The sequence below is a fragment of the Echinops telfairi genome, unplaced genomic scaffold, assembly GCF_000313985.2.
Source record: "Echinops telfairi isolate 266 unplaced genomic scaffold, ASM31398v2 ScPeMD7_7475;HRSCAF=8513, whole genome shotgun sequence".
NCBI classification, from domain to species: domain Eukaryota; kingdom Metazoa; phylum Chordata; class Mammalia; order Afrosoricida; family Tenrecidae; genus Echinops; species Echinops telfairi.
Window position 1 is genome coordinate 4,396,451 of NW_022111379.1, and position 26,764 is coordinate 4,423,214.

At 39.3% G+C, this 26,764-nt stretch overlaps 1 protein-coding gene across 3 annotated transcripts in view; it reads left to right on the forward strand.

Annotated features, from left to right (window-relative positions):
* GLCE (glucuronic acid epimerase) overlaps nt 1–26,764 on the forward strand; it is a 101,291-nt gene that overhangs the window by 28,381 nt on the left and 46,146 nt on the right. Inside the window, exons 1-2 of one of the 3 annotated variants that reach the window (XM_045285805.1) lie at nt 11,234–11,301; nt 23,262–23,350. The exons of 1 other annotated variant lie outside the window; for it this stretch is intronic. The gene's annotated coding sequence lies outside the window, so the exon portion shown is untranslated. Of the gene's footprint in view, nt 1–11,233; nt 11,302–23,261; nt 23,351–26,764 lie in introns of those variants that run through there. One more of the 3 variants, XM_045285804.1, reaches the window with a different exon arrangement.

Genomic DNA, 26,764 nt, shown 5'->3' on the forward strand with positions numbered 1-26,764 from the left:
TGATAATTGTTAACCTGCTCTCCTTCACCTCTGGGTGATTAATTTAGCTACGGTTTATGGAGGGCTTAGTGATTGGATTTCTATCTCCTTTCCATCAAAAGTTGCCTGAAGCATTGTGGTGAAGTAGAAAGTGAAGGGGATTATGATTAATTCTAATTCTAGAGGGGGCGATCAGGGTCGTCATGACTTGGAATTAACCAGAAGACAATGGATTTTTGTTTAATCTATTGTTAACCCCATTCAGTGGTACTTTTATTTGAGATACTGGGTTTCTATTCTTGTTCTTTGTTTTGAGAATCATTTTCTTCATCTTTAGAAGTTCCATTCTGAGTCTTTTATATAAATATTTTAGTACCATTATGTTTGCATTTTCTCTCACATCTTTGACTACATGAAACATCTATCTTAACTATCTTAATATCCTTCCCTAATTTGATCATCACTTTCATTTCAGTTTTGTTAATTTTGACTGATTTTTTCCTAGGTCATGAGTCATGTTTTATTGCTTCTTCATAGATCTTAAAACTTATTGGATATTAATTGTGAATTTTATATTGTTTATTGAATTTTGTTTTGTTACATTTAAGAATGTTGCACTTATTTCTGGAAAGTTTCTAATAAATTACTTGCAGAAGAGTTGGATTCTTTCATGACTTCTTAAAAAAAAAACTTTATTGTGAATTGGGTCAAGGTTTGCAGAGCAAATCAGTTTCTAGTCAACAATCCATCCACATTTTGTTTCATGTCCTTAATAGCAATTCCTGTTCCTACCATGTGCTTCCTGTTAACATCCCTCCTCCTCTTTTAATTCCTCTGCCTTCTGAACTTTATCCTTGGGCAAATAAATGCCTTTCTTATCTCAAATGTTTACTGTTCTAAGTACTACCACCTTCCTCGGGTTATTGTTTATGTGATAGACTTGTCTTTTGTTTGGCTAAAAATTAAGGGGCGGGTGGATGACTTCCGTTCCAGGCCTGATGGGTGACTAATGGCCGTGGTGTCCGGGCTGCACTTGTCTCCTGTGACTGTAGAATGGTCTTTCTAATGGTTGTGATTTCATCCCAGACTTCCTCCACACTGCCTAGAACTTCTAATGCAGGACTTATTTGTAATCAGTGTCAGGGTGAAAACCGTAGTACCTTTTACTCTAGCACTGATTTAGCCTCCCCACTAGAGCCCTGGTGGTGAAGAGGTTAAAACAATTGGCCGCTAACTGAAAGGTTGATGGTTTGAACTCCCCAACTGCTCCTCTAGAGAAAGATGTGGCAGTCTACTTCTGTAAAGATTACAGCCTTGAAAGCCCCGAGGGACAGTTGTGCTTTGCCCTTTACCGCTGCTATGTGTTGGAATCGACTTGGTGGCAGTGGCTCTGGGTGTTGAGTGCTAGGAGATGAGGTCCCTCGAGGGTGCACACAGTTTGTGGTTAACTACTAACCTCAATAGGCTGTTGGTTTGAATCCACAGAGCAGTACCACAAGAGAAAGGCCTAACAATATACTTCTATTAAGATTAAAGCCACAAAAAGCCCCTAAAAAACCCTAGAAAGCATTTCTACCAAGTACCACGTGGAGATGCCATCAGTCTGAGTTGACTTGGTGACAGAGAGTAAAGGCAGCGTAAGCCTGGGCTTTCGGAGGCCCTGTTGACGGTCCTATGTATTCAGCAAGATTTCTCTTTCTTTGCGTGGTTGGAAACTCTGCATTCAATTCCTGTAGTAAGCTGTAGTAAAAGTCATTTTATTTTCTAAAAATTTTTCTTGCCCCAAAGTTGATTTTTCACGGTGTATCATGGGATTTCTTCCTCCGGATATACAAATTGGTAGTCTGCCCAAGATCCAGTGGGACCTCCATACATTTTCCCGAGTTTCTTTCTCTGTTCTCTCATCTCAAATATCCTGTCCTCCACAGCCTAGCCGTCTTGATGGCTTAGCCCAGTGGTTCCCAAAGTATTACCTTTGCGGGGGAGGGGGAGTGCTGGAACTATGGGGTGGTGGGGGCAGCAAAAGTGATTACCTACACTTTATCTTGGATTATGAGCACTAGGACACAATCTTTTAATTGCCCAGGGTTGGGGGTGGTGGGGGGATACTCTGAATAGTTGTTTTTTCTGAAAAGGGGGTGGTGGGGCAAATAAGTTTGGAAGCCTAGACCGATTCTAATATGTATCTTTTCAACTTGGCAATATTGGGGGAAGGGGGGGTGTTCCTGTGCTAAATTACATCCCTGTATGAAATTACCTTTAAGTAGAAAGCTAGGGTGCTGGTTGAATTCTTTCATTACCCTTTTCTCTGGGACCACAATCTGTTTCAGTCTTTTGTTCAGTTTGAAAATACTTGTTCCCTACATATTATTCATGTCTTAGTTGTTTAGGCAGGAAGATAATTACAGAGCCTCTTTGTTCAGGAGTAGAACTCTATCAACATTTCAAACTTTTCCCTTCACACTATAAACTCTTCCCCTCTCTAAGGCAAACATCTAAAAATATGTGCAAAAATGTCAAAACCTCTCCTACTCTTTTCACAGCATGTTCAGAAGTTAGCTATGATGAACGTGGCCAGACTCACACACTCTGTTCTGCTCAGGTACTTGCTTGTAACCACAAAATCTCCAGTGTCTGGGATGAAGTGGGGGACCTATGTATTTTTAATATATAATTACAGTAAACCAGGATTTGGACTAGAATGGGGCAAATGGGTACATCTAGGGAACAAAATTTTAAGGAGGTACTCCTTCTGGGGCATCAACCCTATACTTACACTACTGTGAGAGCAAGTGTCTCCTTAAATTTTGCACTTTCGGTCCTTCAGCTTCTCTCCAACCACCTATGTGGCTGAAGGAGCTGAAATAACATCTGATGTAACATGTCATTTCCTCACTATTGGCTGAGAAAAGGCAGAACGCAGGGGAGAGTATCTGATATGGCCACAACCATGAGCACTAATGTATTACCTATTTTTAGGTTAGTCCCCCCTGGCCCTAGAAATTAATCACTCTCTCCACCGAGGGCAGATTCTCTTCATTCCATATGGACTACTGCCCACAGGACTGCCAGCTGTGATTGCAGGTTGAGTGTCAAGGAGTGCCTGACTTGGCTTCGTGAATGAATCTATCTTTACTAGGAGGAATTTTAATGTGGGCCAGGGACACATAACTGAGCTCTAATGGTGGGAGGAACAAAGCTCTGAATCTCACGTGAAATGTACTCTTTGTGAATTTTTTTGGCTTGTGACACAGTTTTGGATTGCTCTAGTATGTTTTTTCTTTGCTCCTCTTAGAATATTGAAGAAGCCCAGATGATCTGAATCATACAGCTGTACCTGAACTGACCTTAGGTCTCTACCTGTACAAATGGAATAGGAGTGGCATCTGACTGCTTCTGATCTTCCCCAGTTTCTGTGAAGCAGGGCTCAGTCGTTCCTCCACTCTCCAACCTTGTTGTTTTGTTTTTTTTAATCAATTCCTCCCAAAGAAATCTCTTCTGGGTTCAATAGTTCATTGCCATGGTCATATAAAATTCACAAACAATACTCACGATTATGGAATTTACTAGAGAAGTTAACAGGTTGCAATTCAAGATCAGAAATACTCAGGATACTGGTCTTTGGTCAGTACCACCTCTTCTCAGCCATGCCCGTAAGCATGCTTCTCTCTGGTCCTCTTTCTCTCAGGCATGCAGCCCGTTGGCCTCTCTCTGCCCTGTTCTAGTAATGTTGTAAAGTTCTCGTAGTGCTGCTGATAAATGCCTAGGAGGCACTCTACTGTGCCAGAAGGCTGGCACCAAAGGCACTCAGCAACCTAGCTCCCCCAATTAAGTACCCAGAAGCAACCTACTCTGCTAGTGAACCTCTTGCCTGAAGGCACTCAGCTTTCTCACTCCATGGGCCAGGAGGCTCACACTCTGTCTCCTGCACTTAATGCTTTTGCCACCACATCTCCAGTGTACAGGGATCATGGAGACCAAAGGGTAAGCTCTGCTCCTGACTCTTCTTTCTTGATTGCTGTGATAACCTCCCATTTTTGCTTCTGAAATGACTCATTTTAAACCTAGTAGGATGGCACAATTAATCAGTCCCCCTCCTCACAGTTCCTAATCCCAACACCTACAAGAGTGCTATGTACTTTATTTGCATTATTAGCAAGCCAGTCAGTCCTTTTTAGGGGCTACAGATAACTCACATTTGAATTAGAATTGACTCAATGGCAGGGTGTTTGGTTTTTTGCTTCCCAATTTTTGTACCCAATCATTTGATAGACTATAGCCAGAAGCGCCGTATCAAGTAATTCATTACATTGTAATATCTAAGCCTAAACTTAAGAAAGAAGGGCAAAAACAATTCATTTGTGTCATTTTTCATCCAGTTTTCCAAGATCGATCAGATAGAGATTGAGGTAGAGTTCTAGCAATAATAATAAAAGTGATTTTACCTGGTATGGTCTCTTATTATTTCTGGTAGTTGCAGTACTAGTAAGTATCTGGTTGATAATTCAATGATTTTAAAACTTCGGCCCTGTGTGCATAGAAAGCAGTTGTCAGCCTCATGCCACTACGGCTTTGGATATTGAATTTCTTGACTCAATTATTGATTGATTGCTTACATCTTGATCTTTTTCTTTTTTCATCTCATGAAAATACTAGCATATTTGTATCATTTGCAGACATTTTTGTAATGTTGGTGTATGAACACCCCTAATCCTGAAGGAGGAAATTTATATAGTCAAATGTTGTAGACATATGCAGTTTAATCTTGTAATCACTAGGTGAAGCAATGCAATATAATAGAAAATAGTAGAATTAAATTGAGTTATTGTCCAGGTTGAACCACTTACAGTTTAGCATGTCATTTCATCTTTTTGAGAATTCATTTTTTCCATATGTTAAGTGCATGCAAGTATGTGCAAGGGAATATGATACTATTTCTGCGTATTGTACAGTGTGGAGCCCTCGTAGCACAGAGGGTGAGTGCTTGCTTGCTATTCAAAATGTTGGTGGCTTGTGCCCATCAGCCACTCTGTGGGAGAAAGATACACAATCTGCTTCTGTAAAGATTTATTACCATGGAAACTCTGAGGGTCAATTCCACCTTGTCCACTAAGAATCAGAATCAACTCGATGGCTTTCATTTGGATTATATATTCTTTGGATTATGTATTCTGTACCAAGATTATGATAGAAGATGTGAAATCATTTTGAAAAGTTTGTAAAATGCTATATGAACGCAAATTCTTAAATGACATATTTTCAAATCCTTTTATTGGGGGCTCATACAACTCTTATCACAATCCATCCATCCATCCATTCATCCATCCATCCATCCATCCATCCATTGTGTTAAGCACATTTGTACATTTGTTGCCATCATTTTCAAAACATTTTCTTTCTACTTGAGCTCTTGGTATCAGCTTCTCATTTTATCCCCTCCCTCCTCCACCTTCCCTCCCTCCCTCATGAACCCTTGATAATTTATAAATTATTATTTTTTTATGTCTTACACTGACTGATGCCTCCCTTCACCCACTTTTCTGTTGTCAGTCCCCCTGGGTGAGGGTTATATGTAGATCATTTTCAGTTTAATTAAGTCCTGTTCTTTGGGAACTGTAAATCCTGTTTCTCATTTAATTTTTTCCCCTTTAACTAATGGCTTCAAAGAAGGCAAGTGAAGAATAATTAGGTTGGAGAATGTATAGAAAACACATATTATCTTAATCCAGAAGACCAAATTCACTGCTATCAAATCATGTCCGACTCCTAGTGACTCTACTAGACTGAGCAGAACTGCCCCTATGGGTTTCTGAGGCTGTAATTTTACAGAAGCAAAAAGCGTCACCTTTCTCCCATGGAACAACGTCTGACCTGCCGTTAGGAGTCCAATGTATGCCACCATATTACCCTAGCATTTATAAATTACCTGTGAAATGATTTTTAAAATCTCTTTAGAAGTGTGGGGTGGTGGTGTACGTGCACCCTTAATTAAAATTTGATTGAAGTGCTTACTGGTTTTTCATTAGTAGACTTTGTAAATTCTTAAGCATTAGATTCTGTGAAATGATGTATGTGGATATTTCACAGAAAATTCCTTTCCTCAATCAATCTGGTTATTCTTTGTTACCTAGGATGCTTCTGAACTGCTTTCCCTCTCCTAATTAGTATATATGTGAATGCAAACTAATTTAATACAAACCTAGTTTGAGTATAATCAGGGAGATAAATCTGTCAGAATGTAAATCATAATGGTTGAAATATGAATGTAATATTTTGGTTTCTTAAATTATTCAAATTACTTTCCTATATTAGAATATTGATAGAATCTTCTTGGTTGGTTCATTCATTCATTTATTTATTCATTTACATAGTGTCTACTATTGACAGGAACTGTTGAACAACAACATATACCAGTAAACAAAACAGACAAAAATCCCTGCTTTTGTGGATCTTACAGTTTAGCAGAGGTAGACCTCAAAAAATACAGATAAAATATGTAATGTGTCAGATTGTGATAAATACTGTACAAAAATATAAGCAGGGAATTGTGGGAGGGAGTGTTGGCAGGCATGACAAAGAGAGTAACATTTGAATAACGACTTGAAGGAGCCGCCTACGCAGGTATTACAGGGAAGGGCATTTTCAAGGAATAACAAATGCATAGGCCCTAAGCAAAGGGCATGCAGAGAGTGTTCTAGAAACAAGGAGGAAGCAATGTGACGAGGCTGGTGGAGAGTAGTAAATCCATGTGCTTGAGAGAGAGCATGGGAGCTAGTTCAATGAGACACATTGGGGACTTGGCCTTTTAATCCGAGGAAGGAAACAGTTGGAGAGTTTTGAGGCAAGTAATTACATCATTTGACTTATTCTGGTTTAAAGCATCACCATTGGCAGGGGAATGGGAGTGCAGGGTAGGAATTCATCACTGAGAAAACTCACACTCGTTACTATCAGGTTGATTCCAATATATAGGATTTCCAAGAGTGTAAATCTTTGTGGGAACAGCCAGCTTCATCTTTTTTTCTGAGGAACACCTGGTGGATTTGAACTGCTGACCTTGAGGTTAGTAGTCCAATGCTTTACCCAGTGGCTCCCCTAGAGCTCCTACTCTTTGCAATAGCACAGGTGGGCCCCACTGCAATAGAAATGGGGAAAATTGTTGGATTCGATGCTGAAGGTAAAGCCAAAACGTTTTGTTGAAAAATAAGAGATACTGTGTGAAAGGTAGCACAGCTAACCTGAAATTTTTGACCCAAGTTACTACTGGGAAATTAGATTCTGTTTTCTAAAATGGAAAGGACTATGGAGAGGTTCGTGGATGGAATAGCTATGGGATTAATCAAGAGTTTGATTTTGAACATGTTGAGAAATGCGTATTAAATTCCCAAGAAAAGCTGAGTAGATAAATAGGAATATTAAATAGGAGCTATGGAGAAACAAGTTATCAGTAGACCATATTCATGCAAATTGGCAGAGACCACCTAAGGAGGGAAAATAAAGGGAAGACAAAAGAACTCGATCTAAGATCTGAGCTCTAGTGCACTCAATATTCGGAAGATAGAGAAATGAACCAGTAAAGGCGATTGAGAAAGATGAAGACCAGTGGGGTGAAGAGTACTGAGAGTCACACATGTCAATGAGGGAATTATTGTTTGTGTCAGCTTCTGCTCGTAGGTAAAGTCAGTTGAAACTGAAATTTGACCATTGTATTCAATGAGCTGAGAATTATTGGTGACTTTAAGAAGAGCAAGTTTGTTTGTTAGGTGGAGGAAGAGCCTGACTGATGTGGATTTAAGAGAAAATGAAAGAAGACAGAAAGCATGAACAACACTTGAGTTCTGTCCATTTCACTGATCTGCCCTGGATTCTCTGTGTTTCCAGTTTCTAGCTGTACCAGTGTACATACATCCTTTGGTCTAGCCAGACTTGTAAGGTAGAATTGGGATCATGATGGGGGTGGGGAGGGGGATGAGGACCTAATGCCGGGGGCTTAAGTGGAGAGCAAATGTTTTGACAATGATGAGGGCAACGAATGTACAAATGTGCTTTATACAATTGATGTATATATGGATTGTGATAAGAGTTGTATGAGCCCCCAATAAAACGATTTAAAAAAATGCTTTACCAATTCAAAAAAAGTGTTTGTTTAATTTCCAAATATTTCAGGAGTTTCCATTACTGCTTACTAGTTTAATTCCGTTGTAGTCTGAGAGCTACTTTGTGATTTTTGTGCTTTGAAGGATTAGGTATGGCCCAAGGTATGGTCTGCCTTGGTGAATGTTTCCTGAGCTAGAGAAGAAAATGTCTTTCATTGTTGTTGGAAGAAGTAGTCTACAAATACCAATGAAGATTGATGGTGCTCTTTAGTTCAGCTATATCCTTACTGATTTTCTGCCTGTAGAATCTGCTGGTTACTGATATGAGGAGTAATCCGTCTCCTACTAAAATAGTGAATTTTTCCATCTTTCCTTCAGGTTCTGTCAGTGTTGCTTTTCTATGTTTGCTTTAAAACTCTTTGTGGTTAGATGCCTTCTATTAAGGATTATATTTTTATTGGGAATTGACCTCTTTGTGATTATGCAATGCTCCGCTTTCTTTATCCCTGGTAGTTTTCTTTGTTCTTAAATCATACATGTCTGAAATTAATACTCCATTTTAAAAATAATTAGTGTTGGCATGTTTTCTCTTTCTTCGTCCTTTTACTTTAAATCTCTTTTTTGTATTTAAAGTGGGTTTCTTATAGCTCATCTATGGTTGAGTCTTGTTTCCTTTGTAGGTCTTTTTTTAGCCACTCTAGAGTCTCTTTCTTTTCATTGATGAATGTAGATCATTTACATTTGAGGTGATTATTAATAGGGTTATGTTAGTATCTGATTTTCATATTTATATCTACTTTCTATTCATTGCCCTTGTTTTTGTTATTTTTTTTGTTTTTGCTTCCTATTCTTTGTTCTGTGTTTTCCAGTTTTTCATGTTGTATGATTCTATTTTCTCTGCTTAGCATATTAGTTATATGTGTATTTTAAAATATTTAATGGTTTCCCTAGAGTTTGTAATTTATATTGCATCTCATGTAAGCCCATTTTTAGTGAACACTATACCAATTCATGGAATAACAATACTTTATAACAGTATTCCTTCTTTCAATTCCTTATTTTGTTGCTGTTATTTATTTAACCAAATCATAAGCTATAATTACCCTATACATTTTTGTTATTTTGAACAAATGTCTTTAAATGATTAAAAATAAAGTTTTATCTTAATTTTGTTTCGTCTATAGCACTCTCCCTTTTCTTTTGTGATTTTAGTTCTGACTATTGTATTTTCCTTCTCTTTGAATAACTTCTTTAGTATTTTATTTTTTTATTCCTTATTATTTTATTCTTTTAGTATTTAGTATTTTTATTTATTTTTTAAAATCATTTTAGTGGGGAGTATTTCTTTTAAAACAGGCCTACTAGAGACAAATTTTCTCAAATTTTGTCTGAGAAAACTATTATCTTATTCATTTTTGAAGGATAATTTTGCTGAATAAAGAATTCTAGGCTGGTCCTTTGTCTTTTTCTTTTAAAACTTTTAAGTATTTCTCTACTTTCTTCTTATTTGTATGATTTTTGAAGTGAAGTCATGTAATTCACATTCTTATTTTCTATAGATAATGCAGTTCTTTTTCTCTGGCTTATCTTGGGGTTTTCTTTGCTTTTGCTTTTCAGCTGCTTGAATGTAATATCTTTAAATTTACATTATTTCATATTTATACTGTTTGGTCTCTGAACTTCCTGGATCTGTGGTTTGATATCTATATCTAATTTTGGAAGATTCTCAGCCATTATTACTTCAAAACTTTCTTTTGTTCCTTTCTCTCCTCTCCCTCTGGTATTTCCTGTGTGCTTATGTGATAACTTCTGTAATTGTCCTAGAGTTCTTGTTTTTTTTAAATTCTCATGTTCTCTCTTTCATTTCTAATTTGGGAACTTTTTCTTGACATAACTTCTATCTCACTGATAATATTCCTTAGCCATCTATGTCCAGCTACTTATGAGCCTATCAGAAGCTTTCTTTATTTCTTCTGTCAAAGTGTTTTTTATTTGTGGCATTTGTTTTGAATCTTTCTTGGAGTTTCCTTTTCTCTGCTTACATTATATATCGGTTCTTATATGCAGCCCACTTTGTCCATTAGATCCCTCAGCCATATTTATCATTAACCTTATTTATCATAAACCAAAAGCCAAGCTCATTGTCCTAAAGTCAGTCCTGACTCCACAACCCTGTAGGACAGGGTAGAGCTGCCCCAGGGGGTTCCCCAGGCTGGCACTTGTTTGGCACTGACACACCCCTCTTCCCAGATTGGCCGGTGGGTTCAAGCCTTTTGAGTAATATCCAATCATTTAACCACGACACCAGCAGCGCTCCTGTGTTTGTCATGGTTACTTTGAATGCCTAGTGAGATAGTTCCAAAGTCTTGACCATATCTGAATCTGGCTCGGATGCTTTGTCTTTGCACAGTGCGTGTATTGTGTATGTGTGAGTACATGGATTCTAGTATGTCTAGTAATTTTTTGTTGAAAGCTGAGAATGCTGTGCCAAGGTCTGAGGTGTGTAAGTCTATGAGGGGGCTTTAAAAAGTCCATAGAAAAATTCTATTGTCTTTTACTCTCTTACAGCTATTTGAACTATAATCCCCTGCTATCCAGGAGCCCTATTGCTATGATGCTAAGCTCTGAGGTATTAAAACATTCTGTAGACCTTTGATTAGATCTTAGTCTTTTAATGAGACGCTGTCCCTGAGCTGTCCACACACACACACACACACACACACACACACACACACACACACACACACACACACACACAATCTCCCAGATGATATGTACACACACACACACACACAACCAGATGAGATGTTCTCTCTCTCTCTCGCTCTCTCTTTCCCAGATGAGATGGAAAGGCCAGAGAAGCCTGAAGGCGGGGATTTCACTTCCCCTCAGTCAGTCAGACTTTAGTCAGACTCACAGCAGACCGCAGTAAAATAGTTTTGTAAAATAGTTTTTCTTGAGGATTGGGCTTGGTATCGAGTCATAGAGATTACTTCCCTTTCTCCCCTGCTGGAAGCTTAGAGATTTCTCTTTTTTTCCCCCTGATCTTTCCTTTGAAAATTTGGTGAAGTCCCTGCAGGTAAAATGCACAGAGAACCCCCTGTGGCTGGGCTCCCAGAGTGACTCACTCTGAAGCAGGTCGACCTCTCCAGCATTTGATCAATGACAGCCTCCTGTTCCCTCCAGGAATGGCGTCAGCTGTGAGCTTCGCGGACTCTGATTCCTGGTAAGCTGTGATTGCTTATAGCATCTTTTCTGCCACTCCTGTTTTGGATTAGTTTACTCTGTGACCTCAATTCTCTGGTGGATCCAAGGAGAGTTGTTGATTTTTAATTATTCAATTTTCCATTTTCTCATTTTAGACAGCAATGAGGACTTTCCAGCTCTCTATATTTTGGACCAGAAGCCCATTCTATCACATTTGATATATTCTGTTCTCTAGAAGCAAGTCACTAAGCCTAGACCACACTGAAAGATAGGGGTTACCCAAGCCCATCAATACCATCCAATGGGAGGGCCATCTTAGAAGTCTGCCACCACATTACTTTTACCCTAGAAGTATAAAATGATGCATTTTTTAATCTATTGGTGTGTTTTTTTCAAACTCTCTCACAAAAGCATGTATTTGGAAGGGGCTGATCAGAAAAGAAGATTCGATTTTAAGCTGTCAAACAAGAGTGACTTGTTATTCAGGGATACTCTCAAGCCATTGTCTTGATCATTCATTCATGACTTGATTTTTTTTTTTAATCTATAGGATCTAAAGAAAACAAGAATTTTGTTTTAAAAGTGAAATAGCGTGTAGCTAGTCGTTTTTTGAGAAATTCAAGAAATGGTTTAGTAGCGAGCTATTTATACGATAACTCAGGTTTGCAGCCTGTTTCAACAGACACTGTTTTATGACATGGATGGACATAATGAGACCGGCAGTCACTGGGTTCTGGACAACACCTACTTGCCCCTTAAACTGGTTCTGTCATGGCTCACAACACACTACAGGAACAGGCCCGAAGCATTACAATTTGGCATATGGAGCGCAGTGCCCGGGACATAAAATGTTTGGGTCGAAGCCTAGAATAGGAGACTCCTGGTGAGCCTGTCCCTTGGGGAGGCTGATGCTTGAGAGTAGATTGATTATAGCTAGAACTATAGGAGATCGGCACACATTCGAATCTGTGGGTTCTGCCGCAGTCTTTGAGTGGGGTGTCACCATCTTTGAGTGGGTTAGCACTGCCTCAGCTGTACTTAATATCCACCCTTCTTCTGTAAGACAGAGATTACGTTTCTAGCAAGGCCATTGTTGCAGTCAACCGTAACTTTAAATATTCAGATCTGCCCTGGTGACGTTTCATTCCAAGACAGAACTGGAGAGAGCAGACTCAGGGTCCTGACAAATTCTTCAAGACATGGTTCGAACGGCTCTTCGGGATTCCCTGTATATCAAAGGCTGTGCAATTAAGGTGTTGCTGAACTTGATTCCTTCTGTAAAATAATTTTTTTCCTTCTAAAACTAAGTTCTTAACAGGCATCTGATTTTGGATTGCAAATGTTTCATTTTTATTAATAATTTGAACATTAGGACAATTTGTTCTTTAGAGGAGAAGTAGGGAATCTCATCCTGGACTCATGCCATGTTGGAGATAACTTGTTCAATCCTGTCTTTTATTGGTGAGAAAATAGCTACCCAGTGATAGACCCAAGTTGGCTGTTGGGAGAGCCAGGGACAGATGACAGGCCTAATTAACCTGATCCTTCAGTGCTCTGTACCATTCCACATTGTTAATAAATCATATTGTAATCATTTCAGAATCTGGGAGGAAATGGATATATACTCCTATATTGCCTGGCTCTTATCCCTCACCTTCTGATTTATTTGATAGGGGGTTTGTGCTGGACATTGAGATTTTTTAAGAAGCTCTCCTGGTGATTCCAACATGCAGCAAAGTTTGGAAAGCTCTGTTGTAAATGGAATTAGTGTGTTTAAATAGTTGAAACTAGAATGACGTCATCAGTGCAAGTTTACATCCATTTTGATTCCTTTAAGCACATACTTGGCTAAGTTTTGTCCTGACAATAAGAAAAGTCTTTACATCAAATACTACTCAGGATTTGTCCTGCATTAGGCCTCTACTCAAGTAGTCCCTGAACACAAGAACACTTTGTTCTAATAACCTGGTGTTCCTTAATGCTCACCTTCCCGACATGATCGCTAAAGACAAAGCGGGTGCATAAACAAATGTGGTGAAGAAAGCTGATGGTGCCCGGTTGTCAAAAGACATAGCATCTGGGGTCTTAGAGGCTTGAAGATAAACAAGCGGCCACCTAGTTGAGAAGCCACAAAGCCCACATGAAAGAAGCACTGTGTGATCATGAGGTGTCGATGGGATCAGGTATCAGGCATCAAAGATCCAGAACAAAAAAAATCGCATCAATGTGAATGAGGGGGAGCGCAGAGTGGAGACTCAAAGCCCAGCTGTAGACAATTGGACATCCCCTTACAGAAGGGTCACAAGGAAGAGACGAGCCAGTCAGGATGCAGTATAGCACTGATGAAACATAACTTTCCTCTAGTTCTTTAATGCTTCCTCCCTACCACTATCATGACCCCAATTCTACCTTACAAATCCGGCTAGACCAGAGCATGTACACGGGTACAGATAAGAGGTGGAAACACAGGGGATCCAGGACAGATAATCCCTTCAGGACCAATAATGAGAGTAGCAATACCAGGAGGGCAATGGTAAGATCAGGGGAGAAAGGGACAACCTATCACAATGAGCTACATAAAAACCCTTCCCAGGAGGATGGACAACAGTAAAGGGAGACAGCGGTTGGTGTAAGGCATGGAAAAATAATAATTTATAAATTATCAAGGGTTCATGAGGGAGGAAGGGAGTGGAGGAGAGGGGTAATGAGCTGATAACAAAGGCTCAAGTAGAATGAAAATGATGATGGCAACATATGTACAAATGTGCTTGACGCAATTGATGTATGGATTGCTATAAGAGCTGTAAGAGCCCCCAATAAAAGATTTTTTAATAAGAAATTTAAAAAGATTTGTCCTGAACAAAAGATTTATGAATCAGGCTCTCTTTTCATTAGTTTATATTTTGTAAATGAGATAGCCTGCAATAAAATTCTTCTTCATCGTTAAATTGGAGACATTCTTTGACACCAATCACGCAAGGAGAACGTTTTCCTGCCATCTGTGTTGTGGCATGCTCTGCTGTTGTTTTAACTCGATAAAATTCTAATTACTGTTAAGCAGATTGTTTATGAGGTTGTTTTAATATTTTAGGCGAAGTGTATATAATGCTAAAGAGGCAAAGAAATGGTTCCAGATTTAAAAACAAAAGACGTTGCCTTTGAAAGTAAGTTAATCAGTAATTTGGGCACATGGGATTGTTTTGTAACACATTTTCCACGTATGTCCATGCTAACTGCATGTTTCAAGGGACATGAAATCACACATGTTGTAACCATTCTATGGTGCTGGCATGTACTCTTTGGCCTAATGCTCACTGAACATTTAACTCGAAAATACTCATTCATGATTGGTGACAATTTGTTCTAAAATGCTATTTTTAAATAGGACTTGTCCTTCTCATTGCCAAATGTGGAGAGTATGGAACTGAAGAGATAAAGATAAAAGATTGTCATCAGATAGAAGCATTTCATAATTTTAAGTCTTTGATGGAAACAGCGGCAGGTTGATGGCAAGAAGCTCTGTGTGAAGGTCACTAGAGTTCTCATTGCTGCTCTCTTGCTGCCAGAACAAATTACTGTAAATTTAGTGATTTAAACAATGAACATTGATCATTTGACAGTTCCATAGGTCTCACCGACCTAACATCAAGATGTCAGCATGGACAATGATCTCTTTTCTCGGTCATTCCGATATTCACAGTCAATGTAGTTGTAGAATGGAGGTCCCTGTTCCTCTGTGGCTTTCAGATAAGCGCCATTCCCCTGCTTTCTTTGGCCATTTCATTTTCAAAGCCTGCTACAAAAGGTGAAGTCTCACACTTAAAGTAGCTCCCTCCGCCTCCTTTATTCCATCCCATGTCTGACCTATGTTTGTGCCCCCCTCTTCCACTTGATAGCACTCATGTGATTGGATTGGGCACTTAGAATCCAGGATAAGTTCCCCACCGCAAGGGTCCTTAACCATAGTCACAGATGCAAGTCTCATGTTCCATGGAAGGTAACATATTCATAGACTCCAGGGAATAAGGGCATGGACATCTTAGAGGGGGCCTATTCTGTACATCAAATCGTCAGTGACGTCAAGGAGCCAGTATTAATATGAACATCGTTGTTCACAGACGTATCCAACAAATCATTTTGAGTGCTTACAGTTTGCTAGGCATTGTACGCAACAGGACCATCATGATAAACAAGCTAGACACAGCCCGTGTCTTTGTGTATGTAAAGTATAATGGTAACAATAAGGGTTGGATACAAATTCTTCATGTGTTTTATAGTCTTAATAACCATAAATCCCCAAATGTATTTGGCCTACTGCCTTCTTTTCAGAAAAAAGAATATTATATTACACTCCCCCCCACAAATTAAAAATGTTTTTACCATCGCATGTAATCCAGGATAAAATAGGAATATCTGCTTTTATAGCCCCCCTGGCTCATTCCAGTGCCCCCTCCCCCCAGGGGATGGCATTGCCCACTTTGAGAAACTGATGAAAACTCTTAAAAAGCAGAAACTCGTTGTTCTTTTGGCCCATTCCTCACCCCACTACCTTACCCACAGCCCAGTGTGAGCGTGCCAGGTGCTCACTGGATATTACCCACAAAGGCTGACTTTGTTTTCCTTGTGCTGAGTTGGGAACCTGATTTCTCTCTCCCCTACTATTGTCTACTTCAAAAGCAGTGAGGAATTTTGAATTTGTCCATCCAGACTCCTGACAATTTAGTATGTAGTCAGATAGGCATGAAGGAATTTTAAAAATGGTTTTAGGAATTACCATGTACTCAGTTTAACTTTTCTTAGTGAAGAATTTAGGAAGCTAACTACAGCTCATCAAATGCTGTCATCTAATAAAATGGCAAACTTTGGCTTTTTCTCTCCCAAGTTCATCAGCCTGAAAGCGCTTACACAGTAAAAAACAAAACAAAACAAAAAACAGTTGCTCCAAACTAGTGCTCATCAATAGATAGCGAAGAACTGCCAATCCAGAGCAGACTGAAACAAACTTCTTGGTAGGGCTTTCCTATAGATGGATAAACTTTTAAAATAGTGGAAAAGATATACTATCTATTGTTTACTATTCTTAGCTTATCTTTCTCATCCGCCACTCCTTCTTGTACTCCGGCTATGAACTAGATGTCTGTCCACCCTTTGTAGGAGAAAGCATGCAATTCTTAGCACTTTTTCCAAGTTTTAAAGATAGTTGTACTGGGTTTTCTCAGGGATACTCAAGTGTATCTCCCTGCCACCGAGTCTAGTTGGATTCATAGCAATCCTATAGGGCAGAGTAGAACTGCTTCTGTGGATTTCTGAGACTCTGAATTCTTTATGGGAGTGGACAGCCTCCCCTTTCTCCTGCAGAGCTGCATGTGGTTTTGAACTGCTGACCTTGTTAGCAGCCCAATGTGTAATCCGCTACACGACCTGGGATCTTTAGTCAAATGCATAGCTTGTTCTTTATTATGTAATTTTCTAAAACAGGAATGGGGGATTTTAGTAATATGGTTTTGTGTAAACATACCAAAGCCAAAACTGGTGGCCATCAAGTTGATTCCAGCTCATAAGTTTCCAAGACTGAAACCTTAAGGGAGCTGACAGCCTCATCTTTCTCCTGCAGAGAAACTGGTAGTTTTGAACTGCTGACCTGGCAGTTAGCAGTTCAATGCCTAACCCAGTACATCATCATGGCCCCTTGGAGAAAACATGTTATTAAATCCTGTTGAGTCGATTTGAACTCACAGCAACCCAATGTGCAACAGAACAAAATACTACCGTCTTCATAATCATCACTGTGTTTGATAGTGATTACAGTTACTGTGACAATCCATCTCCATTTGAGATTTATAGATTGCCTACCAGGCATGAATTTCAAACTTGTCCATCACAGAACTTTTACCAGAGCCGTAGCAAGCAGACTGCCACATCTTTCTTCGTGGGCCACTTGGTAGGTTCAACAGCCAATCTTTCAGTTAGCAGCAGAGCGCTTTCACACCCTCTTCCTTCACGGTGTTTGGGCTACAGAGTATAATGTCACAGAGGCTCTTGGATACCTAGTTAGTTCCAATACCAAGCTTTCCAGCTGAAATCCCATTGCTATTCTTTGGCAATTTAATGTTATTTGTGGGCAATTTCTTCATTGATCTATGTGTTTCTAAGTAAATAAACAGATTGCATACATTTGTGAAAGGAAAATAAATTCGGAATACTGAATGGAAAATTCATTTGATTTGCTTATGTAGAGATGAATAATACTAATGAGGAGGAAGGCAGGGTTACTGCTTTTAAAGACCTAGGTGATTTTATTTCCTATAATCTTTAAAATGTGATTAGATAATGTTTTCTAAGCACTTTTTAATTTGGTTTCTCGGTGCCTGGAAAAGTGTAGTATCCTGATGGATTTAGTTCTTCTATTAAAAAGTTCTTATTGTGTATGTATGGATTGTGATAAGAGTCGTATGAGCCCCTAATAAAACGATTTAAAAAATAAAAAGTTCTTTTTAAATGGAAACTTTTGAAGAAAGTTGGAAGTTCAACAGTGCTTTAATCAGTGCCTTGGATGAGGTCTGGTCAGAGCAGATGCTGATCAAGAGAGACTGTGAATGTCATAAATACTGTACTGTCCTCACGGTTCCCTGAGAAGAGTGCTGCAGGCCATGGCATGAGCCAGGTGTGGTTGCACCAGCAGAGGGCTCGTGAGTGGCACATAGGGTAGGATGGGCTAAGTTTCATGGGACTGGGTATTTTGAACAGTTCTACAGGTTCCAAGGCATGGAGCCTGTGCCTGGTTGTTGGGCAGCTGACCCTAGAAAGAACAGGAAGGTATATGGTAACCCACAAGGGTGAGAGTTCAATAAGGGGAATAATTAGAAAGTTAGTTTCATCCGCTTTTCAAAGAGGGAACTGACCAGCCTCCAGCCAGAGCTTCAAACCTAGGTCAAGACAGCATTGTGAGACATTATATTATGAACTGTGAATGGTACAATAATAAAAATGACCGAGATTTTCTTGACTCTCTTAAAAGGAGGGGGCAATCTTGTGGTTCTGGGCATTAAGAATATGAGTGACTTAAATACATTCCATGCCACAGAGAGACAGATGAAATTTACAGACTACCTTGAAAGCTTCTAACAGATGCATTACATCTTTGGAAGTCAGATTTGAATTATTAAGGCGCCCTTTGTAGATGGAGTGTCTACTGAGCAGGCGCTATGGAGCGGGGGAGCATTCATATTTGCAGTGGGCACTGTTTTAATGGATATCAAAACTCCACTGACCTTTGTGAACTATTAACAGGGACTAGACCCAGATGGCTTCAGTTGGAGAGGGCGTGGCTAGCAGGAGTCTAGTCATCCATTTGTTCAAATGTGTTTCTGGGGAAACAGATCATCTTGAAGCAGACCATTTTCCTTCCTACTGAATGTAACGCTTGGAAAACAAAACCCTCTGTAAATGTTTTCCATTTGAAATTAGGACTGTTGCTGCCGGATTTGTTTTTCCTCCTCTTTCCCTCCGATGCTGTTAAGTAAATTATAGCAATGTGAAATTGTTGCAAAATTGACTAACACAACTAAGAACACCCGTGTCCTTAAAAGCAAGTAATCATTGCTGTTAAGGAGGCCGGAGGAGTAATGGGTTTAGCTTTGGGCTGCCAAGTGCAAGGCCCGAGTTTAAACCCTCCAGCCATTCTGTCAGAGGAAGAGGAGAGTGCACCCCTAAGAAGTTGCAGTCACTCAGACTCTACGGGATGGTATTACTCCACCTCATAACAATAGTAGTCAACTGAACATGTTTGTTTGTTGTACGCCTAAGATAAATGTATGTAGATTAATAACAGTGAATGTTTGCAGAACAGCCCCTATGCTTCAGTTTTAACCCCCCCCCCCAATTAAAATGGATTTCAATGTTTTGTAACCCTAGGTATATATAGTATACAGTGAACCCTCGCCACTTCCCGCTTCGACTTCCGCGGCTTCACTCTATCGCGGTTTTTGCGTAACAGCGCATGCTCTGTCATTACTGCCACTGATTGGCTCATACTGTACACGTTTGATGCCATAAATAATATAATAAATAATAAATGATCATTGTAACATCCAAAATGTTTTACTGTATTTTCCCTTTTTCGTTTAATAAATTGGGTAATACGAGTGTAATGGTGACTAAAGGGTGTTTTTTCATGTCCTCTATGCGCTATGAAAATATTTGATTTACAAATAAGGAATCCTACTTCGCGGAATTTCATTTATCACGGTAGGGTCTAGAACCGATTAACCGCGATAAACGAGGGTTCACTGTAATAGTAATTCACTGGAAGCTTGTAATTCTGCTCTCTGAGCTGATGTAAGATGAATAAATTCTTGCAGAAGAGTGTAGTACTTCTGCAATATTATGCTGTCTGGTTTATATCCGTGCTTCTCCTCATCGGACATCCTCCAATAAAGCAGCTCTTTTTCTTTTTCAAGGAGGATCAATCCCATTTTCCCCACTCCCTAGAATTATCTACTGGCTTTAAATCAATATTTGAAAAGTATTATTCATATTATTTTTAAGGAAAGCTCTGCCTTTTGTGATGCCACTAAGGAGGGACATTGGTGGCACCGTGGTTAAGGAGCTCGGCTGCTTACATGAAAGGTCAGCAGCGGCCTGAGCCACCTGCTCCTGTGAGCTCGCAGCCTGGGAGACCCCGGGCAGCTCTCCTCTGCTCTGTCGAACCAGCCAGGTGAGCACAGGATCGGCTTAGGCAGGTGTCAAGATGCACTCTTCACTTAGTTGGGATGGCAGAGGTTAGCAGCTCAGATTCCTTTGCAATTGCTACATCTCCTACACAGTGGTTCTCTACATGTGGGTTGCGACCCCTCTGGGGGTTAAATGACCCTTTCACAGGGGTCACCCGATTCCTAACAGTAGCAAAATTACAGTGATGAAGTAGCAACAAAAATAATTTTATGGTTGGGGGCAGTTTTCACCACAACATGAGGAACTATGAAAGGGTCGCGGCCTTTAGGAAGGTTGAAAGCCACTGTCCTAGAGGAACTGGCATATTTAGACTATCGTTCCCCAAGTGAGCTGAATGTCAGGAAGTGAATGGAGCAGTATGTCACTCAACAGAGCTTTTACAGACTTAAAATCCAAGCAAAATATCCCGGAAAGGCCTTCGTGACAAAGGCTTTTTTGTTTATCAGTATCAGAAATTTTACCTACCCTGTCACTGAAAATGCAGTAAAGTTACACTTTGTAGGGTGTGCAGTTGATGAATTTTAACCTGTATATAGATTTGATGCCTCCTATGCGAGAGGTAGTTGGACCTTGAACAAGGAAGGCCACAAGGGAATTGATACATTTGAATTACAGTGCTGGCAGGGAATATTGAAAGTACCCTGACTGCCAGAGCCAACACATCTCTGTTGGACGAAGTACAGCCAGAGTGCCAGAGTGCTCCTGAGAACCAAGGGTGGGAGACTTCCTGAGATTGTGCAGAATGGAGCGGTATTTCCTTCTGTTGTGCGTGTACATAGGTGCTCTTGAGTGAAAACAGCCTCCGTGGTACTGCATAGATGCATAGATAGATGCATGTAACTGCTAGTCAGACCCAGAACCTCCCACATGCTGTCGTTCAATTGTTGTACCCTCTGTCTCCTTCCTGCCACACACCCCCGCTCCCCCCTCCCCCCCCAGCAACCACTGTTAACTGTAGTCTTGTCTTTTTAAGAATGGCCTAGAAATGGGATCATATTCAGCATAGCACCTATGACACGCATCTAAATTATTTTGTGTATCCGTAATTCATGTCTTTGTATTGCTGGTAGCATTTAATTATATGGCTGTACCAGAGTTTGTTTATCCATGTATTCATTGAAGGACATTTGCATTGTTTCCAGTTTTTATGAATAGAGTTGCTATAAATATGAATTAAGCTTTGGTGTGAACATAAATTTTCCTTTGGGTAAATTCTGAGGAGTGGGATTGCTATATCTTATGATAAGTGTGTGTTTAACTTTATAGGAAACTGCCAAATTGTTTTCTAAAACAGTTGTTCTGTTTTGTCCTCTCACAATGTGAGAGTTACATTAGTCTTGCACTTGCTTGCTATGATCTGCCTTTCAAACTTAGCCATTTTAATACATTTATAGTAGCATCTGATAGTGATTTTAATTTGCATTTTTCTAATAGCTAACGATGTTGAACATCTTTTAGTGTTCTTTTTATTTTTTTGGCTTTCAATCTTCTTTAGTAAATTGTTCAGTTTAGCCTATTTTTCTTTCTTTAAAAAAATAATTTTATTAGGAGCTCATACAACTCTTATCACAATCCATACATACATCAATTGTGTAAAGCACATTTGTACATTCATTGCCCTCATCATTCTCGAAACATTTGCTCTCCACTTAAGCCCCTGGCATCGGGTCCTCATTTTTCCCCCCTCCCTCACCATTCCCCCCTCCCTCATGAGCCCTTGATAATTTATAAATTATTATTTTGTCATATCTTACCCTGTCTGATATCTCCCTTCACTCCCTTTTCTGTTGTCTGTCCTCCAGGGAGGAGGTCACATGTAGATCCTTGTAATTGGTTCCCCCTTTCCAATCCACTTTTTATTTTGTAAAGAAAACTTTCTATTTTAGAGTCATAGAAAAGTTTCAAATATATTATGCAGAGTTGCATATATCCCTTGCCCATCTTCCCATAGTGCATTTACCAAAACCAGGAAATAAAGAGTAGACCCTTGCTATCAGCCAAACTACAGACTTTATTCAGATGTTGCAGTTGTTCTGTCTGTTGAAATGATCAAAAGTGGGATTCCCTGTTGAGTTTAACTATTAGTCAGCCTTAGTACCGACTAGTCTGGTAATTTCTCATTCTTTTCTTGTTTTGTTAATTTTTTTTCTTTCCCTGTTTTTCATTACTTCAATTGTCTTGTTTTTAGTAGGAAAGGCATATTTTTTTGCTAAGAGCTAGGTATTAAGATCTCCAATAAAAATATAGAATTATTTTTCATTCTGTTGTTTCCACTTCTATTTGTAAAAAGCACATGCATTTATCTATATCTTTTGGTTACTGAAAAAAATTGACTTTGTGTGTATCCATTTATATCTTTGTGTCTCTTTTTAATTTATTTTCTTCCCAGCCTCTCCATAACCTTCAAAGTATGCTTCTTTTGGTGTGAAAACCATTTTTCTTGATATTATTTTCCTAATAGTGGCCTTACACAATATTTGTCTTTATGAGACAATACTACTTTGATCATTTTAAGCAGTATGGCCACATATTTTGTAGCATTCATCAAATTTAGTTTGTCTTATGCTTTTCTTATCATTAGACTTAGGTTGTGAGTTTGGGGGAAGAATATCATAGAAGAGAAGCGCTTCTCTTAGCACACAATAGCATCATCATTTGGTTATAGTAGTGTTTGCCATGTGTCTTCGGTAAAGTTAGTGTTTTTCTCTTTACACACACTGTGAGTTGACAAGTCCAGCCCACACACTAAAGGGTAAGTCCCAAACCCACTATCGACTCTATTCTGATTCATAGCGCCTTCACTCACAGTTCCAGTTGTTTCTGTGGGGCTCAGCTGATGGGTCAAGTTAAGGGGTTTCACTCTAAGTTGTCTGTGGTGTTTGTGGTCCAAAGGATGATCTAAGTAAGGCCTTCTCCACTGCGATTAAAGAGGTTCATCTTCCCAGGGTCATAGGAGGACTTGCTTTTTCAGAAAGAAATGATATGCAGGAATGCCAATGTGTTATTCTTGCCGTAAATGGGAGAGCCTCCTGGGATCCTCAGGGTCTGTGGAATCTGATGGAGTATAAGAAAACCTTTCTTGTCCTTGACCTCCAGGAGGACTGCTGGGAGAGATGACTTTGGACCCCATCCTCATCACTACCTTGTTTAGCTGTATTCTCTTGCAGAGGCTGATGGAAGTATACATACCCCATCTTGCCTAGCACCAGGACTTGACTTAGAGAGGTTGTTCATTTGATTCTCTAGGAATTTGCCAAGAAACTGAACTGATTCAAATATATTTTGCGTGGGACACCAGAGATGTACTGGAGTTGAGATTCCTTCATTTGATTAAGGTAAGATTGCTTAATATTCATTCTCAGATTTGTATTCTAATGTGCTTTTTAAAAAAAACATTTTAATTTTCAGTCTATCCTGAGATACTGACCTCTGAAAATATGGCCTTTTTTTTTACCCTTTGAATTAATGTTTCACATAACAGCGTCCAGATGCCGTGCTTCTCAAGATCGCCTTGCCAGAAGAAAAATGCTTATATTTTAAACATGCATGTAAATTAGGATTTTCAAGCAATGCTAAATAATGGAATTTCTGTTCTAGGAACCAAAATCTGATGTTAAAAAAGTTGGTTTTGCTATAGCCAGGTAATCTTAATCAAGTAAAGCATGTTTGGGAATTTTCATTGTATAAAGCCCAGTCTGGTTTTAAAAAGAGCCCCTTTTATGTGATGTGTAACCTGAGATATGCTTACTAAGACCCTTGTGTGAGATGTGTCTCTTTGCTTGCATTTTTATAAAATGAATTTAATGATTTTCCTCTTTTATTAAAAAAAGAGAGAGAGAAAAGTGGACATCTTTCCAGAAGAAAAGTGCTTTGCGTCTTCTCACAGTGCACCACCATGCTGTGGGTTAGATTGTTTCAGTAGTGGCAGCAATGAGAAGGGGAAAAGGCAGACACTCTCTTTCCTTACCAGTTGTATTTTATCATTCCCATTTGGAAAGTTTTTACTTCTGAATATTTCTTAGTTTAATGGCAGAAATGCCTACAACCTGTCTTTACTAAAAGTAGTCAGGCAGTGGTCAGATTTTCTTCTTCATTTTCTCTTTCTTTTGTCTTTTAGTAACAGGCTGACATTGACATTATCTGCCCTTTACGATGTGAGGGACTGTAGTTCAAAGGCAATTGATGCCTATTTTGTGTATGAAATATAGATCACTGCAATGTCATTCTATTAGTATTCACTGTGTGAATGTGATATATTTTGGTGGTATAAATGTGAAGTACCTTTGAAACAAATAGAGTTTGAGAAAATAATAGTTCGTATCTGAAAATTTTATCTCCCAAATTACTGTTTTTATATATATGAGCTAGGTACCAATCTTCCTAAATGTTAAGCTGTCTACCCAGTCCTCATGCCTTGTATATTTAAATCAGTCTGGATTTAAAATTAAAGTGCTTGTGCATTTGAATTATGGAAGGTAGATAAGATTAACTGCAGAGAAACTGACAAGAATTTTCATAGCCTCCATGAATTAGTGGGGCCAACTTAGCACTATGTTTTGCAGAAATAAACAGAGAAAAGATTGAATTTGTCAAGGATTTTGTCTTACTTGGACCTATGGTCAATGTTCATGGAAGCAACAGTCGAGACCAAATGACACATTGCATTGGGAAAACCTGCTTGCTGCACAAGACCTCTTTAAAATGTTGAAACTTTGAGGACTAAGGTGTGCCTGACCTAAGTCATGGTATTTTCAATTATCTCATACACATATGAAAATTGGATATTAAATAAGAAAGATCAAAGAAGAATCCATGCATCTGAATTATGGTGCTGGCGAAGAATAATAAAAGTACCATGGACTGTCCAAAGAACAAACCAATCTGTCTTGGTAAAAATGTAGCCAGAATGCTCCTTAGAGGCAAGGATGGTGAGGCTTCATCTCACATACCTTGTTGTCAGGAGAGAGCCAGGCCCTAGGGCAGAGCATCATGCTTGGAAAACAGAGGGGCAGTGAAACAGAAGGCCCTCAAGGAGCTGGATTGACAGCATGGCTGCACCCGTGGACACAAACACAGCAGCTGTGAGGACAGTGCAGAGCTGGGTTGTGCTTCGTTCTGTTGCACATTGGGCGGCTCAGGGTTAAAGTGGACTCAACAGCACCTCACCGGAACTTGTTTTCCACTGGTCCAGACCCAGCTGGGCTTGGAGAACAACAGAAAGATCCATAGACTGACTTATGAATAAGAGTTTACTTTTAAACTACAAGTGCTATTGGTAAGTACTGCTAAAGCTTTGGTTTCTACCAATATCACACCGTCAGCTCTGTCTTTCTTTTCTCCAGCACACTCTTTAAATGTTTATTTTATTTTTAGTGTAGAAAGAAAACATGCTTACTAAATAAAAGTGATCCATGGTCTAGCCACACAAAAATGACCATCGGTAACTTACTTATTTCTTAAATGTAACTTATTATTATTATTATTAATTGGGATTAATACATACATCAAATAATTCCATAGTTCAGTCACATCCAGCAGAATTGTATGTTCACTACCACAATGAGTTTCCAAACATTCCTTTTGTATATTGACATCTTCGCCCCTTCACCACGCCACCACCTCTGTTTCCCCCTCCCCCCAAAAACCTTGATTCCCCTTGCTGACTCTATAGGTTCATCAGTCCTGGGACTCTACCTCAGACACACATAGGACTTGAGGACTTAAGCTGGAAAGCACAAGGGGTCTGAGGAAGCAGAAGACAGCTGTGCCAATTTTGGAGAGCTGTTGGTAGGCAGACAAATGAGGTCTTGCTACTTCAGTGCCTTCTGTGTTGTATTATGTATTATTCTGGAAAACCTGTGATGATCATTCTGATGTATTTGGGTTTTGTTTGTTCATATCAGGGTATATCTCAGAGATGCTGTGGAGTGGGGGATTACCCTCTTGAAGATGTGAAATGAGTTTTGCTGATTTTCGGTAAATGAAGTCCTTGTAGGTTTACCAATCCTATACGGATGGCAAGTAGAACAAGGGTGCTGGGAGGAGGTCCATTCTGCTTGATGAGATTGAACGATGCAATTTATGTTTCACTTGTGGTATTTAAAAGCAAATTCAACCTCTAAAGAAAATTCACTTTATTTGATACTTTTCTTCCATATAACCTTAAATTCAATTTTTCTAGGTAATACAATATTTCATTTAAAAATTTAAATACTGAGCCGCTGCTGGCTTGACAGTATCATTGAAATGAGATATATGTGTGTTGAAGGCATGGCCAGAATTTCTTCCTTCAATTGAAGGTGCTGCTTGCCTTTGTGGCTGGGATACACTTCTCTAGAACTTTCTCTGCTCATGTCTTCGAAAGTATTCAGGCTAATAAAGAACTTCAATTTTTAACATGTAGATCCTAATCAATGTCATTGTACAGCCTTAAGGGTCTTGAACCAAAAAACAATCCTGCTACTGGTAAGTCAGTTCCTACAAGAGAACTGGCTTCCTAGGGTTTCCGAAAACTGTAACTCGTTACGGAATCAGATTGCCACATCTTTCTCTCATCAGTGGTAGGCAGGTTTGAACCACTGACCTTGGTAGATGGCAGCCGAGTGCTTAAACACTGTGCCACCAAGTCTCCTTTAAGGTAGTACAGACATTAATATGGAAGTCAACTTCCAAGCTTTATCCTCAAAAGAGATCATGTAAAAGTACATTAAGTACATATTACTTTAATCGCCCACAAGGGAAATTTGGTG